At 48.0% G+C, this 22,663-nt stretch overlaps 1 long non-coding RNA gene across 1 annotated transcript; it reads left to right on the top strand.

The window, feature by feature from the left end:
- Positions 1-18,404: 18,404 nt before the first annotated feature.
- LOC122492146 lies at positions 18,405-19,114 on the top strand. The gene is made up of 2 exons (XR_006299552.1): positions 18,405-18,674; positions 19,037-19,114. It is a non-coding gene; the product is annotated as an uncharacterized LOC122492146 (long non-coding RNA).
- The last annotated feature ends 3,549 nt before the right edge of the window (positions 19,115-22,663 follow it).

The following is a 22,663-nucleotide window of genomic DNA, read 5'->3' as shown; positions in this document are numbered from 1 at the left end:
TTCACTCAGTTCTGACACTATCTACCTAGAATCACAGAGGCTAGGGCTCAGTCCCACAAGACCGTCCCCCACTGCAGATGTCATTTGCAAGGCCAGGTTGTCACTGTGCTTCTGGTGGACAGGCTGTAAGTCAGAGGTTCCCACCAACCCCTCCTTGGGTTTGATTAATCTTCTAGTGGGGCTCACAGAACTCAGGAGAACTGTTCACTTACTACGTTACCAGTTGCTTATAAAGGGATATAACTCAAGAACAGATGGAAGAGATGCACAGGGCAAGGTGTGGGGGAAGGAGCGAGGAACCTCCGTGCTCTCTGGACAACACCACTCTTCCCAGATCTCCATGTGTTCACGAGCCCGGAAGCCCTCCAGGACTCTGTCTTGTGGGTTTTTATGGAGGCTTCGAGGACTTGATTAAATCACTGGCCATGAATGATTGATTCAACCTCCCTCCATCCCTCTTCCCTCCCAAGAGGTCAGAGGTTCCAACCCTATAATCACGATTAGCTCCCAGGCTACCAGGCAACTAGCTCCCATCCTTAGGGGCTTTCCAGAAGTTACCTTATTAACAAACTTAGGTGTAGTTGAAAGGGGCTTGTTATGGATAACAAAAATCTTTATCACTCCTTTCACTTAAGAAACTCCAAGAGTTTTAGGAGTGCTACGCCAGAAACAGGGATGAAGACAGGATATATATTTGTCATTGCAAATCACAACGATCACAGGCATACATACACTTATGAACATATATGCACCCACATACACACACGTATACATGCATGCATACACATACATTCTCTCCCTCACCGCCCCCCCCCCGCCCCCCAACATGAACACAGGACAGGATGTACAGGAGATTGAATCTATGGTTGGCTTGGAAAATATGAGGAAGAAGACATGAATAGCAAAGGGAACAAGTGACAGAGTTTGAGTCCCAACTAGGGAAGGCAGCAGGCTTAATGTAGGAGTCCTGGCCTTTCCCCCAACTTTGCTGCGCTCATGCTGTTGTTTCAATGGGACTTAAGGGGCTGCTCTGTTTCCTGAAATACTCCTCCCCCTTCACAACAGTGCTGGTGATCACGGCCAGTAGTTAGGGCTCCCTGGGGGGGATGGGGAGACTGGGTCCTTGTCCCAGGACACCCCAGACCTTCCCCTTATCAGACTTCAGCAGTCCAGACACACTGACAGATCAGTGAACACTTACTGATTTCTCTCTTTATTTAACCTCCATCTCCAACTTCCTGATGCTTTGCTGATTGTGCAGACAAGTTCATTTCCAAGGACTGCGATGTACATGTTACTTTCATAAATTTTGTATTAAATTTTGATTTTAAACAGGGACAAATTTAAAAATAATATCTGCGAGTGTCTGTCAGCATTTTAGTGTTTCAAATATGTACTCATTTAAAATTTTTTTTTCAACGTTTATTTATTTTTGGGACAGAGAGAGACAGAGCATGAACGGGGGAGGGGCAGAGAGAGAGGGAGACACAGAATCGGAAACAGGCTCCAGGCTCCGAGCCATCAGCCCAGAGCCCCCAGAGCCCGACGCGGGGCTCGAACCCACGGACCGCGAGATCGTGACCTGAGCTGAAGTCGGACGCTCAAACCGACTGCGCCACCCAGGCGCCCCAAATATGTACTCATTTTAGAAGTGACTTGTGCCCAACAGGCTGGCCCATCTGCAGCGTGATTCATCCATTCATTTTAAAATGCTGATGGAGCACCTGCCATAAGCTGGACACTGTTGTAGTCGCTGTGATAACACTCATGACCCAAACAAACAAGATTCCCGTATCCAAGGAGACTACTGGAGAAAGGTAGCAAACAAGTTAGCAAACAAAGGAATGGTAAGGAACGGACTTACTACCACTGAAGAGTAGACCGAAAAAATGGTTAAAATAATAATTTTTATGTGACCCTTTTATGTTAAATTTTACCCAAGTAAAAAAGAATGATTTTTTTTTTTAAAGGTTGTGTGATAGGTTGCTACAGGGAAGAGGTGGACTAATTTACCCGAGATGGTTGGGGAAGGCCCTTCTGGAGGAGGGACGCCAGATCACAGAGCGGAGAAGAGATAGGCTTGGCCGGCTTGGCTGCACCACCATTGTGGGCAAGATGGGCAGGGACTTTGGAAGCTAGGGGAGGGAGGGCAGCTTTCATTTTAGGAGCAGAGGGAAACTACAGAAAGATTGTAGCTGTGGGAGTGACCTAATCCAGCTGACATCTTTAAGAGACCACTCAGGCTGCTGTGTGGCACGGAGATGGCCAGGCGACGCAGAGGCAGCGGTGGGAGGCGGTGCGGCAGTGCAGGTGAGAGGTGCGGTCTCTCCCCTTACGCATCTCAGCCCCCTTACCCCCCTCTCTCCGACTGTCCCCTCATCACGAGGCCAGCGGGTCACATGGTGGAAAGGAAGATGGAGAAATCAGTGTTGAAATCCGCCGGTGCCTGGGTCAGTGGCAAAGGCTCCACTTCTGGGGATGGGGCGTGGCCCACGCAGCCTCTCCTCTAGCCTGCTTCACCCATTGGCCAGAGGAGGAGAAGGGCAGGGCCAAGGGTAGGAGTGGGTGTGGCCAAGGGTAGGAGCGGGTGTGCTCTCAGGAGCACAGGCCTGAGAGTTTGGCAAATGAGCTCATCTCCCTGGGCCTGGGTTTCCTCACCTGTAAAAGCAGGATAATAATAGTACTTACATTGCAAGCTTGTTGCAAAGACTCAATAACGTAATGTGTGTCAAGCTTTCAGCATAGTTTCTAGCACAGGGTAAGCACTCAGTAAAACATAGCTATCATCATCATCATCATTATTTTACTTTGGAAATCTAAAACGTTTATTTAGTCTGCTCTGGGTACATTAAGACCATGAGACTTTCCCATCTGAGGGTGTAAATTGAGTTTAAGTCCCTTTGATTAGTAAGGTTAGCTACTTTTTTATACTCCGTGAGCTTCTCAGTGTCAGGGTGTGGAACTTCATTCTTTTTTTTCCTCTTTGGGGTCACATACTAGGCTCTCCCATCTATATCCCTTAATGCCCTGGTCTTTATACGCTCAGAACACCCGGAGTTAGGTATTGTCTGTGTTCCCTGCTGGATATGCTCCATTAAGAAAGGACCACCCTTCCCCCAGGCATTGCTGTGTTAATAGGGCACTAGTTAAGAATCCGGACTTCCGGTATAGATACAAAATAATCGAAAACAGGATCTTGAAGGGCTATTTGCACATTCAAGTTCATAGCTACATTATTTGCAAAGGCCAAGAGGTGGGAGCAACCAAAATGTATGTACATGAGATATTATTCTGCCTAAAAGAGAAGGAAATTCTGACACGTTGCTAACATGGATGAACCTTGAGGACATTATGCTAATAAGCCAGTCACAGGTCAAATACTGTATGATTCCATTTGAGGAATATGAGGTAGCCAAAGTAGTCAAATTCATAGAAACAGAAAGTAGAATGATGGTTTCCAAAAGCTCAGGGAAGGGGGAAATGGGGAATTGTTTAATGGCTACAGAGTTGCAGTTTTATGGGATGAAAAGGTTCTGGGTATCTATTGCACCACAGTGTGAATATACTTAACATATATACTTAACAACTTTTTAAGTTTATTTACTTATTTTGAGAGAGAGAATGAGTGGGGGAGGGGCAGAGAGGGAGAGAGAGAGACAGAGAGACAGAGAGAGAGAATGAGAATCCCAAGCAGGTTCCACGCTGTCAGCATGGAGCCCGATGCAGGGCTGAAACTCAGGAACCATGCGATCGTGACCTGAGCTGAAATCAAGAGTCAGATGCTTAACCAATGGAGCCACCCAGGTACCCCATGTTATGTGTTTTCTTTCTAATTTATTTAACGTTTATTTATTATTGAGAGACAGAGAGACACAGAGAGGGAGGGGGAGGTGGGGGAGGGGTCGAGAGAGGGGGAGACACAGAGTCTGAAGTAGGCTCCGGGCTCCGAGCTGTCAGCACAGAGCCCAACGCGGGGCTCGAACTCACAAACTGTGAGATCATGACCTGAGCCGAAGTTGGACGCTTAACCGACTGAGCCACCCAGGTGCCCCCCATGTTATGTGTTTTTAATCATACACACACACACACACACACACACACACATACACACACACACACACACACACACAAGACTTCAGGCTTCTGAGGAGAGAGGGCTGAGTTACCACCTGGACTCCAACATAAATGGGAATGGCAACTGTACTGCTCTCTTAGGTGGAAATGAGTATTGCATGAGATATTCATGTAAAACTCAGTGCTTGGCGCACGGTAGGTACTTAATAAATGCTATCTCTGCTTTTATTATCACAAGTGCTTGATACATATCTGCTGAATGAGTGAAGCAAATACTTGAAGAGTAAGTAACTCTTCCTCATCACAAGAGGACTTGCATTTGGAGATCTTTTTGGTCGTCCCCCTTCTCAGTGAGGTCCCCTCCCTAACCCTGGGATGGCTTCCTCCATTGCGAAAACCAATGGTCCCATTTTGACTATCACAGTCAACTATTGTCATAGTTGTTCATTCTTTCCTTCCTGACACCTTTTCTTCACTTGGCTTCAGGGATGCCACGTAATGTCTTAGTCTCCTTTGCTGGTTTCCCCTTATCTCCCTGACCTCTCAGTGCTGATGTATCCAGAACCCAGTGATGGCTTCTCTCCTCTCTCCTCCTCTCTCCTCTCCTCTCCTCCCCTCCCCTTCCCTCCCTTCCTTTCCCTTTCTTCTCTTCTTTCTCTTCTCTTCTTTTCTCTCTCTCCTCTCTACACTCACTCCCTAGATAACTTCGGCCAAACTTGTGGCTTCAAATACCACATACACAGTGACTCCTAAATTTGTGTCTCCACCGTGGACCTCTCCCCTGAAATCCAGACTCCCATATCCCCTCCCTACTTGATGCCTCCTTATAAACATTTCACTCAACATATTGGTAAACAAATAAGAGAGATCCAATTTAATATACCTAAAATAAACCTTCTATCTTAGTAAATGGAAAGTCCACTTCCAATTCTTCAGACCAAAAATGTTGAAGTCATCCTTAACTTTTCTCTTTCTCTCATGTTCCACATGCAATCTGTCAGTAAATCCCATCTGTTCAGCCTTCAGAATATATCTAGAAACTACCCACTTTCTTCCACTGCTACCTTCTTGCTTCAAGCTTCAACACTCCTTGCCTGGATTATTGCCATTGCCTGTGAGTGGTCTTCCTGCTTCTATCTTGAACCCCTCCCTCTCAATAATTTAATCCCAAAAACAGCAACCAGAGTGATTTAAAAATGTAAGTAGGAAAATATGAAAAGCCAAAAGTGAATATCCTACTCAATGGTAGAAGCCCGAAAGCTTTTCTTCTGAGATCAGGAACCAGGCAAGGATGCCTGCTTTTGCCATTTCTATAAATGTACTGGAAGTTCTAGCCAGAGTAATTAAGCAAGAAAAAGAAATAAAAGGTATCCAAATTAGAAAGGAAAAAGTAAAATTATCTGTTTGCAGCTGATAGAGCTCACATGTAGAAGACTACAAAGAATCCCCAAAAAGAACTGTCAAAGCTAATGAACGAATTCAAAAAAGTAGCAGGGTACAAAGTCAACACACAAAGTTCGGTTGCATTGTTGTATGCTAACAAATCAACAATCTGAAGAGGAAATTACAAAAATGACTCCATTGACAGTAGCATCAAAAAGAATAGAATATGCCAGAATTAATTTAACCAAGGACGTAAAAGACATGTCCAATAAAAACTACAAAGCGTTGCCGAAAGAAACTAAAGGAAACATAAATAAAATGGAAATCCTTCCCATGTTCATAGATTAGAAGCCTTAATATTATTAAACTGTTAATATAACCAGAAATGATTTGCAGATTCAATGCAATCCCTCTTAAAATCCCAATGACCTTTTTTTTTTTTTTGCAGAAATAGAAAAATCTATCCTAAAATTCATATGGAATCTCCAGAGACACTGAATAGCACCATCTTGAAATAGAAAAACAAAGCTGAAGGACTCACACTTACTAACCTCAAAAGTAACTACAAAGCTAGTCATCAAAACAGTGTGGCATCGGCCCAAAGACAGGCATATAGACCAATGGAATAGCATGGAGAGCCCAGAAATAAACCCTCACGTATATGGTCAGATGATTTTTGACAAGGGTGCCAAGGCTGTTCAAGGGGAAAAGGACAGTCTTTTCAACAAATATCCAGGAAAACTGGATATCTACATGCAGAAAGAGTGAAGTTGGACCCTTAAACACCTAACGCCATATACAAAAATTCACTCAAAGTGGATCAAAGACCTAAATATGAGATTCCAAACAATAAAGCTCTTAGAAGAAAACACAGGACAAACCTTCCCAACATTGGACTTGGCAATGATTTCTTGGCTATGACACCAAAAGCAGAGGTAACAAATGAAAAATGGACCAAGTGAATTCATGAAAACTTAATTTTTTTTTCTTTTTGCATCAGAAAGAAGACACTATTAACAAAGCAAAAAGGCAACCCACAGAATAGGAGAGCACATCTGCAAATCATACATCTGCTAAGGGATTCGTATCCAAAATATATACAGGACTCCTACAACTCAACAGAAAACCGACCTGGTTCAAAAATGAGCAAAGGGCTTAAACAGACATTTCTCGAAAGGAGATGCAAAAGTAGTCAATAAGCCCGTGAAAAGATGCTCGACATCACTCATGCTATGGTCTGAGTGGCCGTGCCCCCACCCCCATTCATATGCCAAAATTCTAACTCCCCAAATGATGGTATTAGTGGGCGGGGCCTTTCATGTTCTGAGGTATTTTGCTATAACAGCCTGAATGAACTAAGACACTAATCATTAGGGAAACGCAGATCAAAAATATAATCCAAGGGGCACCCGAGCGGCTCAGTTCGTGGAGCGTCTGACTCTTGATTTCGGCTCAGGTCATGACCTCGTGGTTCTTGGCTTTGGGCCCCATGCAGGGCTCTGTGCTGTCAGCACAGAGCCTGCTTAGGATTCTCTCTCTCTCCCTTGCTCTCTGCTTCTCTCTCTGTGTCTCTCTCGCTCGCTTTCGAAAATGAATAAACATTTAAAAAAAAATACCATTAGATACCACCTCATGCTCACTTGGGTGGCTACTATTTGTAAACATCTCTGAACATTCAAAAAACAAAACCCCAGAAAACAAGTGTCGGTGAGGAAGTAGAGATATCGGAACCTTTGTACACTGTTGGTGGAAAGGCAAAGTGGGACAGCCGCTGTGGAAAACAGCATGGCAGTTCCTCAAAAAATTATAAATAGAATTACCATATGATCTGACAATTCCACTTCTGGGTATACACCCAAAAGGATGGAAAGCAGGCTCTCAGATATTCGTACGCCCGTGTTCCTAGCAGCGTTATTCACAATCGCTAAAATGTGGGAGCAACACAAAGGTCCCCTGACACTTAGGTAAGCCAACCGGGGTACGTCCGCACCGTGGAATATGACTCGGTTTTAGGAAGGAAAGAAATTCGGCGACATGTTGCAACATGGGTGAGACGAGCGGACATTATGCTGAAGGAAATCAGCCAGCCACAGAAAGGCAAACACGGTATGATCTCACGTACGTGGGGTAAAGTTGTCAAAATCCTGGTGACCGGAAGTAGAGCGGCGGCCGCCAGGGGATGAAAGGAATAGGAAGTTGGTTAATGCGTATAAGCGTCTCCGTTTTTACAAATGAAAAGCGTTATGGAGATGAATGGTAGAGACAGTTGCATAACATCATGAATGCATTTCGTCTGATTAATCTCTACACTTAAAAATGGCTAAGATGGTAAATTTAATGTGGCCTGTATTTTACCAATAAAATTAATATATATATATATATATATATACACATAAGATCACGTCTTTTCTGCCATCAAAACCCTCAATGACATCTCCTTTCACTCAAGGTGAAAGCGAAGTCCTTACAGAGGACTTGAGGGCCCCCATAATCTGGTGCTGTCATCTCTGTGACCTCAGCTCCTACCGCCTTCCCACTGGTCCACTCCGCTCCAGCCTCGGTGGCCTTCCTGCAGTTCTTGGAGCAGCTTCGCGGGTGTCTGCTGCAGGGCCTTGGCACTTGCACTTGCCCTGTTCAGAGCCCTCTTGCTGCTGCTGTCTCTACGGCGCGCCCCCCTACGGCGCGCCCCCTCCATTTTCTCAGATCTCCACTCACTTGTCTTCTTGTCAACAAGACCTTTCTGCCTCCTTCTCCACCAGTTGCCCACCTCCCGCTCTGCCCTTTACCTTGCTGTATTTTTCTCCGTAGCGTCTATCACCGTTGGACGTGTTCTGTGTCTCACTGATTAATCTCGTTCATCGTTAACAGTCCCCCTGAAATGTCAGCTCTGTCAATGCGGGGCTCCTGCCTGACTCCCGCACTGCTGTCTTCCCAGAGCCCGTCTCAAGCATACGTAGGTCTGTAGCAAATATGTGCCCAGTGCATGAATCAATGGGCTCAGTGTACTCATCTGTAAAGAGGCCGGCATCTGCAGGGGTTCTTGAGCTGTAAGAGTCTCTGAATGGTTGAGATGCACTGTGCTGTGTCTTTCCTAGAAGAAAGAGCATCACTGTCTTAATCGCCTCAAAACCAACTGCTTTGGGTAAACTTACTGGGTAACCCCGTGGCCCCAGCCCAAACTGGAGACTGAGACTTACTGCGTCTTTTCCCCATTTCTGCACTGACTGCCTCAAGCCCCTGTCTCATAGCCGGCCCCTCCAGCTGGTGTCTTTACTAAGAGGGATGCTGTTTGCCCAGGGTACCAGGATGGACTCCTGGATCCTCTGGGGAAAGGGCCGTAGAGATGCAAATGCTCATCCCCGGGAGGCTGGCTTTGCTGGGCGCACACAGCAGAATGAACAGCAAATTCTTTACAAGCAGAGCACAAACCTCCCTACCCCCTCCCCACTTAGGCTGGGAGTTTTCCTTCCTGTCCGCTGTGGCAAGGCTGCCCCGGCTATGGCATCTGGCAGTATTTCCCTGATTCTCTGGCTTTCTCTCTCCATTGCCATGGAAATGAGCCCCTGACGCTCCAGAAAGACATATCCAGCAGCGTTCATTCACACATCCAATTGCCCTCACAGAGGGCTGAACACACATTCACATGCACGCACACACACACACACACACACACACACTGACCTCGGTGCAATCCCGCAACTGTCCCGTGACACCACAGGCATGAGAATGAGTGTCACATGGCAGGTACTTAAGACTCACATGGGCTGCTCATGTGGCTCATGTGCAAAGATGAAGGGGATATAACCTTGATTCACAAATGTGATAATCTTTGCAAGAATCTCTCCCTCTCGCCCCCTTGACTTCAGCTTAAGAAGCAGAACCAGGGGAAAGGCCTTTTGCTTTAAAGCAAATCAAATCATTGTTCTAAGTCTCTTCACTAGGGAGAAAGAAGACCAATACCTTGCTCTACTTTTTTTTTTTTTTAATGTTTATCCATTTTTGACAGAGACAGAGTGCAAGTGGGGAGGGGCAGAGAGAGAGGGAGACACAGAATGTGAAGCAGGCTGCAGGCTCCGAGCGGTCAGCACAGAGCCCGACGCGGGGCTCGAACTCACGGACCGTGGGATCATGACCGGAGCCGAAGTCGGCCGCTCAACCGACTGAGCCCCCCGGGCGCCCCAGTACCTTGCTCTACTTAAGGGTGGCTGTGATCATGTTCCCTCTCAGCGTGCCTGCTACTTACTTCATTATGCGGCTGTAACAATGTATGTATGTAACAATGTATGTCATGCTTCCCAGGTTGGTGAGGACCCACTGTGGACTCAGGCTTTTTTTGCTTCCCTTGACTTACCAGAGGGGTCTTCAAAGTTCTGGAAGGAGTCTTGTGTACTGGAGCAAGGGGCACCATGGGGATAACTGATGGTTTGATATCTGTACCTGCACCAACAGCCCAAGCATATGCTTCACAAGTGCGTGCATGCACACACAATACATATATCTACAGAGATCATTTCCACACACCACACACATAGGTGTGTATCTACGTACATATATCCCAGCCCTGCATAGACTCCTTAGGCACAAATGGACCCATAGACGAGTGTCTTCTTCAGTGATACCTACCAAGCACATATCTGTGTATGTAGCACATTTACCTAATGATATGCAACATGGGACCCTTCGGTGATAATTTCACAGAGGTCCCAAGAAGCTGAAAATAAACAATAGGGGGCACATCCCCTGCCCATTGCCAAGTGAGGAGCCATCTCCAACTATGCAGGACTTACTAAGCGGGGGGAGGAAAACCTAGCTTTTCAACCCGGAGCCCCCTATGCACTTGAGGGTGTCAAGGTGTTGAGGTTGAAGACGTAGAGGGGAAAGGTATTCCTGGGAAAAATTGCTGGAATGCTCTGGCATTTTCTCTTGGCCTCACCTCAAGGCAAGAGATGGGAGTGCTTTCCTTCTCGTCTTAAGGAAGAGATGTGGCTAGGGATCCGAGAAGAGCTTGGCCTATGTCCCTGGAGTTTGGGGGAACTCATGGGGTTGGTGTTGGCCTCCCCACCCCATTGGAGAAGTCTACAGGCAAGAGGAGGCTGGACCGAGGAGAGGGATGAGGAGGGTTCTAAGCTGGGAATGGCCAGCACTCCAGTGTTTTCGAGGGCAGAGAATGCATGAGTACTTTTTGCGGCCATGTGGACCATGCAGAAGAGACAGCTGACTGGAGACTTTATCCAAAAAGGCCACCCAGGTGTAATGACCCCAATGACGAGTCTACAGTGGATAAGGCGGCTAGTACACCGGTCAACAGAGATAGTCCCCGCCTCACAGGAATTGCAGTTGGGAGACCCACCCAGTGATAAGGGTTTCCAAGAACCTACAGAGTACCCAGGAGAGAAAAAGTAGGTTTAAAACCTCCACCAAAGCCAGAGGAAACCAAAGCGAGGGACCAGGGGTGCCAGGGAGATCAGGTCTCCCCTGCCCCACTCTCTATTTCTCTTGAAGGAGCCGGAGGAAGCCTAGGCAGTGGCCTCCCCATCCCTCAGGAGGCCCTGATTGGGCGAGCGGACAGGCCTTTACTTTAAATAAAATTTGGAGTTTCTTCAATTCCCCAGACTGGAAATTTTAATTATGGAAATGAGAGTATTCTCGGGACTATAAGTGTCTGGGGAGGATCTGTTATTATGTAAGATGAGTGACCAAAGAAATGATGGCTGAGTTTCCACCCCTCCAAGGTTTCATCCAAAGTGGCAGGGAGAAAAGAGTCCGGCCAGCTGTTTACAAGGGCAGTCATAAGAAAACATGAGGTTCCTTGGTTGGTGCCTGGAACCTAAGGACTTGTGCTTTTTCTATCAAGAGTTGCACCTGCTACAGATTCACCCAGACGTAAAGATCCAGCAATGAGCTTTCTGTCCCAACCCACACTCCCATTAACGTGTATACTCAGCCTCCTTGTGACTCGGAGAGGGGGGAACACTAATTTCATTTCTTCATCGAAACCACAGACACACACACACACACACACACACACACACAGACTCACTCACTATTAACACTATGGATTTGCTGCAGATCGACCAGAGCCAAACCAGGAAAGAGCCCTTCGGCAAACCACTACGAAAATACATACTCTTTTTCCTTTTAGACCCATAGATAACATGTGAAAAATTACCACATTTGAGACCCCAGATGATGATGTCTTACCTTTCAACACTCCATACCTTTGGCCAAAAAAAGTTGCAGTGTGACCTTAGACCATGTATGGGATTGAGCCACGGAAAGCACAATGACCTGTGAAGCTATTTCACAGGTTTTTGACCTACTGCCGTGTTTGTTTGAGATCCTGTTTATGAAAATGAGCATAATAATTCACACTTAGCAGGACTGTTGTGGAGATTAAATGAGCAACAAATAACCAGGACCTAACTGGGCGGCCAGACCCACCAGTTTGCAGATGTATCTTGGCCACAGATTGGCAGGACTGAGGTGCCTTGCTGCTCATGGCTTGTTGCTTGGTTTCCGTGTGTTGCCCTCCCTAGACTCTGGGGGGCCTAGGCCTTTCGAGCCCCTTGGCCTACTTCTCTCCTTTCAGAAGGGATCTTTCTTATTCTCTGCACTTTCATTTTTATAGCCTCCATCTTTGAGATGTAACTCCTCTCTTTCTGAGAAAATCATTAGTGTTGTTTTTCTTGTCGTTCTTTGGCAGTGTTCCATGGCAGACGACAGACGCTTCCACATCATCTCCGTTACCCATGGGTCCCCTCTTTCCTACTTGGTTTGTTCCAGAGATAGACTGTTGCGTTGTCTAGTTGGTGAGTTTCACTACTATGTAAAGAAGCGGTGACTTTGTTTTGTCCTTCGGCTGGTCAGTTTCCCTGGAATGGTGTCCTTCAGTCTCCCGCCTGGGGATTATCAGCCTGGCACCTCGTTCCGATTCTCTGGATTCAATAGGGAGACTTTTTTTTTTTTTCCAATATCCTCATAAAATAAAGTCTTTGCCCCGATTTTGAGCGGTGATCGCGTCTCTCCATCTCGTCTTCTACCCGAGAAAGCGTCCAGGCTTTGTTGCATTGGAGGAGAGACGTCTGTCTGGGCTCACTGGTTGAGGGGGAGAGTGGTGGTAGTGACAGCTGTGATAGTGATAGATGGCAATGATATTGGTGACGACGGTAACGGGCGGTGATGGCAGAAACCGTGATGATGCTGGTGGCGGCTGTGGCGGCAGTGATGGTGGCGGGGATGGGTCTCGCTGTCTTCCTGCTTCTTCAGCCATCCCTACTGTTCTTAGCTCCACTCCTCATCCAACCTCCAAGGTACCCAGGGCCTCCAGTTCCAAAGATGGGCTGGGGGCCTGTGGCTTTTCCCTTGTAGGCTTCGGTTAAAGCTCTCTCTTGTCGGCAAAACTGGTTACTATTCACCCGCCTGCTTTCAAAGACATTGATTGGCACCTCCACGCTTCTGTTCTCTTTGTGCTTGTAAACTTACATTTTTTAAGTCCCTTTGTCGTTTTCGCGGCGTTTGAGAAAGAAGCAGATATAAATGGATGGGTTTGATCGCCACTGCCCTTTTAAAAGCTGAGATTTTGGCATTTTAGATCTTATTTTCTGCTTTCCCCCCATTTATTCCTTTATTTTCAATATGAAGGATTGAAAACACATTGAACACTCCAGAAGAGCTAAGAGCTATGAGTTCCTCTCTATCCCATACAAGCTCACCAGGGGCTTGGATCTCTCGGGGAATAAAAGGGACCTGCACAACTTCAATTTTTTTTTTAGTATTTTTGAGCACATTTTTTTTTACAAGTGAAGACACGCTTAAACAAAAGTCAGGAAAACGGACGTATTTTTTAAACAGTCGCATTTCTCAAATTCATGGTTTCAACACCGAAAAAAAAGATCACACGGCAAGATAATTACGCCATCCGGAAGATAATTGCAGGATTTATTAAAGATATTAATTCATAACACAGAGGCAGACTGGCACAGTAATGAGATGCAAGCTTAAAACGGTGTGATGAATATCTTCTTTGACTTGTACCTCAACTCGGTTAGAGATAACATCAGCCTGCTAAATCTTAGGGCCTGCACGGATATGGAGGCTGTGAATGCACCCTCCACATGCCCCTGCCTCCTCCCAGCACACACACACACACACACCTGTGATGAGCTGCACCCCGGAACACCTACTTGCCCCAGAGGCAGTGAGCAGAGTGGCAGAAATAGTGAGCAAACACCTGGCCCATACTTGCCCCCGTACCATGGGCCAGGTGGACCAGGCTTGGTCGGCAGCATACCACAGTGCAGCAGACGCTTTGCTCCTGGCACTGAGCCCGGGCCCAGGACTTGCACATGACTCTCTCTCTGGAACAGAATGTCCCCTGGGCTCTGGGAAGTAACCGGAAAAGGAGCTAACTGACCAACAGAGCTTTTTTCACTTTAAGATACTCGGGATACTGGGACTCAGCTCCGGGAGGACCTGGAACCTGGGTGAATTCTTCTCTTCTCAGCGCAACCTATCATTCCAAGCAATTATATACAAAACAAGAGAAAAATCGCCCACCATCTTACTACTCACCCGTCCCACAGGTTATCCATTTTCTAGGTTTTCCGCGCTTTCTTCCTATTTATCTACATAGTCATTGGTCGGCGTGCACGCGCGCGGGCGCGCACACACACACACACACACACACTGAAATAAACAGAACACCGGCTTGAATGTCAGGCAGAGCTAGAATTCAAATCCTGTCTCTCCCTCTTCACCAAGTGCGTGGCCTTGGGTATGCGACCACTTCCCTGAGCCCATTTCCCATCTGTACAAACGGAATAACAACACTATCAACATCATAAGATTATTTCAATACAAAATCACGTGAAATAGCATATGGGAAATGCCAATCGCAAAGACGGCTGCATAGGAGGTGCTCGATAAACAGCAGCCAAAACGACTGCCCTTGACTCTTTAACTCAATGAACATTTTTTGAAAGCGTGGACTGAGTGCCGGGCAGCAGGGAGAGAGAAAACAGAGTGCCCGTCCTCCAAAAAATGCATCATCCAGAGCCAGACACGAACATGCGGGCAGACAGTGACGCCATCTCTGTGCTGGCAAGGATAAGGCCGGGGCCGAGCCGGACGGAAAGATGGGAAGGAAGCACGAGGCTGGTAAAGATTTGGTTAACACAGACCACGGCGGGTCTGAGAGAACCTGCAGAGACAGGCTGGGGTTCTGCCTTTTTAGACTGAACATCAAATGACAAGCCCTCGGGATGTTGCTACATAATCTTCCCGTCATTTGTAGTGACTGCATAATAGTACACCGCTTCTGCGTGCTGTACTTTCCTTAACCTCTCCCCTGCCCCTTGGTTTCAAGGTTACCAGTTAAGCTATTAGTGATATCAGCACCATGAACACGCATGTGAAAGATTTTTCCTTTCAGGAATTACTTCCGTCGGATCAATTCTGGGTCAAAGGGTACGAACCTTTTCCAATAGCTCTCGCAACTCACTGCCAAGTTGTGGTCAAAGGGTTCACACGCTGGATGGTATCATGGTTCTGTGCGTTTTGCCGGAATAGACAAAACGGGTCCTTCGGTGTTGTGTCGGCTTCCATTTCCTCGATGAGCCGTTTGGTGGAGGAAATTGAATTCAAATGAATTCCCTAGGGTGGGTATAAGGGCAGGGGAGGGCAGGAAATCCTGGCCACGGGTCTAGGTTGGGACTCAGATTTGGGGACTGGGATTTCTGCGAAGCCTCAGCCTTGAGGAGGTGTGAGGGAAGCATTTCTTAATTGCATTGTTGGTATTTCCCCTCTCTTCCGTGGCTGACCAAATGAATAATTAACACCATAATAATCACCACTGAATGTATTCAACAGGGGAGAAAAGGGGCCACCTCTCACCCTGACTTCCTTTTCACGAGGATGGTGACCATTACATAGCAACCCCCTGTTCTGCTGAGCACTTTGAAAGGTTGGGAAAAGCAACTGAGACCAAGATAATATTTGTGGATCTTCCACGACTGATGGGCAAGGTGTTGGGGTTCCTGTGGTTGTCTGCCTGCACCTGTCTATCCCGGCCTCGGGGAAGGGCGGGGTGAAGGCCATCCCGGGACAGAGGAGGGGATTCAACTTTTCTTGAGTCCTGGCCTGAAGGAGGTGATGAAGGGAAGTCCAGTTCTTCCTGCTCCACGATGGTTGTTCCATCAGGAGGATAGATGGTGAGGGGAGCAGGTGCCAGAAGGACGACTGTCTGGTTTTCCCAGACCAGAGAGGATCCCTAAAAGAGGGCATGATGGAAACGTCCAGGGAGGACAGAGGATCCTGAGAATATGGGATGGGCGGAGGAGATAGGATGCTGGTGACATGCTTCCCTGGACAGGGTGAGTCGGCTGGACAGCTGGATGGGGCACTGTGCAAGGCCATGTCCAGCTGTGCAGGGACAACCGTGCAGCTCTACAGAAGTGAGTGGCCAGATAAATGAGCCTGAGGCAAAATGAGATGTGCAAGGTTTTGCTAAGTTCCCGGGGGCCCCAGAAAGGAATGCTGAGAGACTGAGAAGGGCTAGTGTGGGTGGACTTTGGAAACAGAGGCGAATGGCCAGGACCATGGACTTCAGTGATGGGTGGGCACACAATGCCCCAGGGGTCAGTTGAAAGCAGTCACCCAGAACAGGCACCAGCCCAGTGACCGGACTAAACTGTCAGACAGCTCAGGCTGCAGAACACCACCGACTGGGTGGCTTAAACATCAAATATTTGTTTCCCACAGTTCCGGAGGCTGACACATCCAACATCAGGGTGCCAGTGTGGTTGGGGTCTGATACAAGTTCTTGACCAACCCCCAACCCCGCCCCCCCGCCCCCCGCCACCGTTTGCCGTCTTTTTGCTGTGTCCTAGGGTGGAGAACAGAGAGAAAGAGCAAGCTCTCTTCCTCTTCCTATAAGGACACTGATCCTATCATGAGTAATCACCATCTGACCCCACCTCTTAATACCATTCCTTTGTAAGTAAGTAAGAGTAAGGGTTTCAACACAGGCATTGAGGTGGGGTGGGGGCGGGGAGCGGATATAAACCGGCAAGCCATAGCAGAAGAGAAGAGACGACCACCAGCAAGATGGCAGAAGACCGTGAGCTTTGAGGTGACCTTCCTTCCTTTGACGCCACCCCCCAAAGTCCTAAAATCTAGTCAGCTAACTTAATTGCTTGTTGTAAATTGAAGTTTTGTGAAAACCCACAATGAGGCTCCGTTTCCAGCCCAGGTGAAATAGGCATCTGGCCGGCAGGCAGAAGCTGGAGCCCTGAGGGCCATGAGGGTGTGGCCACAGAGAACTCTCAGAAATGAATGGAGATGGTTGTTGGCTTTCAAGACAGTGACACTGGGTTGCTCCAGCCCCAGTGCACAGGCTGTGCACAGAACAAGGGCATCCAGCTTCAACTTCAAGGGCCAATGGGGCTGAAATCCCCCAGAGAAGCTGCCTTTTCTTAATACGCTTGTGGTCCAGCCCTTAGCAGGGTTTGGATGGATGGGGGAAACTGGAATGTTTGGGCCTTTTGCCTCTGGCCTCCATCGGGCTCGACTCTTTACCCCAGGATACCATACAAGCATGATCATCTCCTACGTGGGCTGTGACGTGAAAGCATTTGGGGGGTCTTGCTCTCAAGCTGCTCCGCCCAGTTCAGTAGAAATGTCTCGTGTCTCGTGACATTTCGTACAAACGTGTCTCGTACAAACTGAGATGTGCTGTAAGTGTAAAACACATACCAGATTTTGAAAACTCAGAACGAGAGCAAGAAAGTCACCAATAAATGGCTTTATGTTAATTACATGCTGAAACGCCAATGTTTTGAATGTGTATTACCTAGGCTGCTGAAATTACTTGCCTTACTTTGTTACTTTTCCAACGCGGCTGCTAGAAAATTTAAAATCACCCATGTGGCTCCCGCTACATGTAGGGGCAGTGCTGCGCCAAAAAGAAAGTTAACATTTTGCAGACGCCATAGGTGATTGTGTCCGTCTGCAAAGGTAGCGTATTTGCGTACGTGTGTATATGGGTAGATGTGGGTACGTGTGTGTGTTTGTGTGTGTGTACGTGGGTGAGAGGGAGTGTAGATGTGTGTGCGCGTAGGTGTATCTGTGTGTGTGACAGTGAGTATATATATATATATGTGCGTGCATATGTGTATGTGTGTGAATGTGTGTGTGTGTGTGTGAGAGTGAGTGGCTATGTGTATGAGTATGTGCATATCTACGTGCGACAGAGCAAGTGCGTTCGTGTGGGCACATGTGTGTCCGTGGATATGTGTATCTGTGTGTGTGTTTGGGGGGCCTGAGCCATTGGAGGGGGGGCGGAGGAGGCCCAGTGGTAGGTCAGGACACCGTGATTCAGAGACCGTGAGAGGCAGCCTGACCTGAGGAGACAGTTTGGAATGGCACGTAGGAGCAGAGTGAAGGGGGCCCCGGGGGTCTCACAAATCACCAAGCTCGAGCAGCAGCGCCATGGAACTGAGGGAGGAGCCAGCCAACCGCGGCGTGGTTGGCACATGGATTTAGGCACAGGCTAGCCCGGTCGTTACGAGGATGGGCTTTGGAGCCGGATTGTTCGATTCTAGCTTCTCCGCGAACTACCTGTGTGGCCTTGGGCAAGTTACTTAACTTTGCTGTGCCTCAGTGTATTCATCCGTAAAGGGGACATCTATTTGTCATTGGTGACTATATCATTGGGTCATGGTGAGGTGGTAATGCGCTCGTCCGTGTCAAGTGCTTCAAACAGGGTCTGTTGGGTCCTGCTTGGTCACAGAATCCTCTATTATTTTGGCCAGGAGAATATGGTCTTATGACCGAATTGGCCCGGGTCTTGTGCCCGGCTCAGGTGCACAGGCAGCTGGGTCTGTCACCCCAAGAAAGGGGAGAGGCAGGGAAGTGTGCAGCTGATATAAACAGCAGCTGTCCCATCTACTCCACCCTCTGGCTCTGTGACCTTGGGCAAGTGACTCGATGAATCAGAAGCCCAACTTCCACATCTGTAAAAGCTTCCTGGAGAAATTGTAAGGATTACACAACCTGTGCCCCACGGAAGGTGACGAGCAAATAACTTAATGACCGTGTTGCTGTCATCGGCAGTAAGGGGCTGACTTTCGGTTTGGGCTAGACAATGGCCCCGACTTGGAAGCTGTCCCTTCTGGAGCTCAGATCCCACCTCAAACTCTCAACTCAGTGGCAGCAGAAAGGTCAGCTGGGACTTTGGGGCTGAGACCTGCTCAGCGGGCACTGGCCTGTGTCTGTTTAATAAATATCCCCTAGCCTCCTGGAAGGCTTCCTTCCCTTGCTGCGAAGTTTTGGTTCAACCTGTTCTCCTTTTGTAGTTGGGGTTTTGTAAGAGGCCAAGTTCCAGGCTGGGGCAGGATAAACAAGATTGCATGGCTAATGATTGGTGAGCTGGCCCGGAATGCAATTTACTGCAGGTTGCAGTGGAGGGGAGTCGGTCACCCCCTGGGCAGTTTACAGGGAGGTTGTTAAAACAGGAAGGAGGGTCCAGACTCTGCAGGATGGCTGCTCCGCATTTTTCTTTACCCTTTTTTTTTTTTTTTAGGAGTGGAGACACCTGCTTCCGACGGGGAATTCTCTGCCTCCATCTGAGTTATGAAGAAATAAAAACCGTGTGACCAGAGCCTTACATTTATCTCGCATTTTGCAGCTTGCAAAAGATACTCAGTTCTACCACCACTCCAGTGTTGCAGGTGGGGCAATTGGAGCTCAGAGAGGGGACGTGACTTGCACAAGGACACACAGCCAGGAAATAGCAGGGCCAGGATTCTAAAATTTTCCACAAAGCAAATGAGGCAAAACTAGTGTTTGTGCTCAATCTTCTGGAGCCGAAGCTGACCCTTCCTTCTGGGTGGGGACACTTGAATTGAATACAATCTTAGAGGAAGGGAGTGGGATGGTCCCCCATTCTAATGGGATGTCACGATGATGGGGAGAGACGTTTTCCTTTTTTCCTAGCTCGGAATTTTAGAAGTCTGTTTTCTCGACCCCATACTGTTCTTCTCTGCTCAGATATAGCCCGTCTCTCCAACCCAGCTCTGGCCACCTGTCCCGTGTCTGAAGGGACTGCACGGTGCAAAGGCCGAAGGAAGAGATCCAAGTTCCGTTCCTGCTGCCTGACCTCAGGCAAATCACTAACTCTCTCTGGACCTCAGTTTGCTTATCTGAAAAAGGGGTAGGTAAAGTCTAGATGAGCTCTGGGAGCCCGCCCACGCTTCTAAAGCTTCCGGTCTGGCCCCCTGCCTGCAGCTCCGCCACAGAAGAACTGGGGCCCAGGGCAACGTCTGGCCCTATCCTGGCACCTCGGTGCTTTGTCCTGCTGGGGACATCTGCAAGTCTCCCCAGGCCTCCGTGGATGGCCCCAGCTGCCCTCTCTGGTGAGCTCAGCACAGCATTCGTGAGAACCGATGGTGGAGATCAAGACAGACATGCCGAAAGGAGGCTCTCTCTCTCTGTCTCTGTCTCCGTCTCTGCCCCACGCAGGCTTCCTCCCTCAAGGCAGCTGCAGACTGGCCTGGGGGAGGACTGGTTGCCATTCCAGAAGGAGCAAAAACTCGGGGTGGACGGGTTCCATTAGCTCATTCTTCTAATTGTTCTGGCTGGTTATTGTTTCTCCTGATTTATTTCCAATTAGCGCTAGGGAGCTCAGCTTGGGGTTGATTCTGCCAGTTTCCCGGAGCCAGTTCTCAGCTATTTCTGGCTTGGCCAGACCCAAAGCCTTCCTGCTTCCATGCTAGCTGCCATTCGGGGAGGGCCTTCTGGGCACTTAGACCACGCTGCCTGCCACCCTCCCGACAGCACCTGTGAAGCTGGCCTCATCACCGCCATTTCACAAAAGCGGAAACTGAGGCTCGGTGAGGCGAAGGGACTTGCCCAGGTTCCCGCTGGCGGTGAGCGGGCGGTGAAGGCGAATGCTGTCTTACAGGCCGTCAAAGACAGGCGCGTTTCAGCAACATTGGTTGCCATGGTCTGCTTTTATTGCGCCCGGCGCACTGCCTTGCCATCGCATTACTTGCACTGCTTAGAAACAATTAATCCACAAATAAACCCCAGGCCTCGTCTTCCAATCGGAAACCCAGATTCTGGGACTTTTCGGGCCGTTTCTGAGCTAGCCGGGAAATCTCCTGGTCATATTAGGAATAAGCGAAGCCATTTGGGTTTTAATAACATGGTGAGAAAATGGTGTGACTTTCAAGTCTTTATTAGCCCTGGAATGCATTTTCCAAAGCAGGAATTAGCTGACACAGGCAGAGTGTCAGCTGGAAAAACAAGGTCTGGGTTAGGTGGCCCAGAAAAAAACCTGCTTTGGTGCCCAGAGCCTCCCACTGATTTCAATTGCTGGTTAGCACAGGCCAGCAGAATAATTGTCCCATCGGTGAACGTGCCATTAGAAATGACCCCACACAGCTAATGGGGGTTTAATACTGGCTTGCTTGGTCCTTGGTATGGGTCCTGTTCTCATTTTTAGTAAGAAAATTACCTGTCTGTCATTTCTTTTAAACTTGTACAGTAATAATTAGCCAGGCCCCAAAGAGAAGCTGGTTCCCCTTAACCTTGGCCGGATGAAGGCTCAGTGACCCATTAAAGTCTGTGAAGTCATTTGACTCTGGCTGGCTAGGGAGGCAATGTGGCAGATATTTGATAGAAAATGGTTATAATACCTCACATTTGTTCCTCTTTTTACGCTCTTCAGAGCTCAGGGTAACCTTGGGGTCATGAGCAAGGATTCTCACGAAGGGGTCGGCCAACCACGGCCTGCCAGCCAATCTGACCCACCTCGTACTTTTGCAAATAAAGTGTTATTGGAACACCGCTGTGCCCATTCATTTACATTGCCTGTGGCTGCCTTTGCACTCTCACACTACGATCGATCGAGTAGTTGCATCAGAGACTGGATGGCCTGCAAAGCCTAAAATATTCACTCTCTGACCCTGGACCAAAAGGGTTTGCTGACCTCTGCTCTCATTCACAAAAGCCAAGTTTGAATCCCGGCTCAACCACTCACCGGCTGTGTGGTCTTGGGCACATCACTTTGTCTCCACTCTCTGCTTCAGTTTCTCCATCTGTTAATGACAGGTAATAACAGTACCTATGCGGTGGATGCTAGCTAGCAGCCCTCACTGACTCCTTCAACTTGGGCATGACCATGGGACCGGCCTTCAGCAACTCAATGTAAATGCAAGCGGTGTGCATCACTTCTAGACAGAAGCGTTTGGAGCCGGCATCGGCTTCCCGTGCTCCCTTTCTCTGCCACGTTGTCCAAGGAGGCCGTGTGACCCGGCTGCTGCACCTACGAGCCGGTCAATTCGTTTCTTGAAAGATTAAAATGGTGACAGATCCTCTCTACCCACAAATGATGTTTAGCACGAGTGAGGAATCAGTCTTTGGTGTTTAAGCCACTGAAGATTTGAACATCGTTTGTTACTTCAACAACACCTAGTGTGTGGTCTCCGGCCCATTTCACAGTGTTTTGAATAAATTAGAGGAAATAGAGGCGCCTGGGTGGCTCAGTCGGTTAAGCATCCGACTTCGGCTCAGGTCATGACCTCGCGGTCCGGGAGTTCGAGCCCCGCGTCGGGCTCTCTGCTGTCAGCGCAGAGCCTGGAACCCGCTTCGGATTCTGAGTCTCCCTCTCTTTCTGCCCCTCCCCCACTCACGCTCTGTCTCTCAAAAAATGAATAAACATTAAAAAAATAAAAATAAAAAAATAAAACTAGATGAATTAGGTGTGTAGGCTCTGTAGAACAGCGGCCACCGTATAGTAAGTCTTCAGTGAATGCTAGCCGAAATCACTAATATCATGACGTCAATCATTATTAATGAAGACGTATACTATTTTTTCACAAATGAGCTCATTTTCGAGCTCGCAATGACTATGAGGTAGTGACTACTATCTTCATTTATTTGTTCAGTAAGCATTTCATGGGCACCTGTTTTACGTTCGGTAATATGTTAGACTCTAGGATATAGAAATAAATCAGAGAAGCTTTTGGCTCATAGAGGGAAGATCTGTCTCACTCAGACTCTAGAGTGGAAGTGATATTATAGGAAGACGTCACAGCTGAATCTTGGAAGATAAGTGGGGGTGCACCAGATGGAGAAGGGAAGGAAAGGCATTCCAGGCAAAGGGAACCAGCATATGCAATGACACAGAAGCTGAAATTATATGCTC

This window comes from Prionailurus bengalensis, chromosome A1 (genome assembly GCF_016509475.1).
Source record: "Prionailurus bengalensis isolate Pbe53 chromosome A1, Fcat_Pben_1.1_paternal_pri, whole genome shotgun sequence".
Lineage (NCBI taxonomy): Eukaryota > Metazoa > Chordata > Mammalia > Carnivora > Felidae > Prionailurus > Prionailurus bengalensis.
The sequence above is the reverse complement of the archived record's forward strand: the minus strand, read 5'-3'. Positions and strand labels throughout refer to the sequence as shown.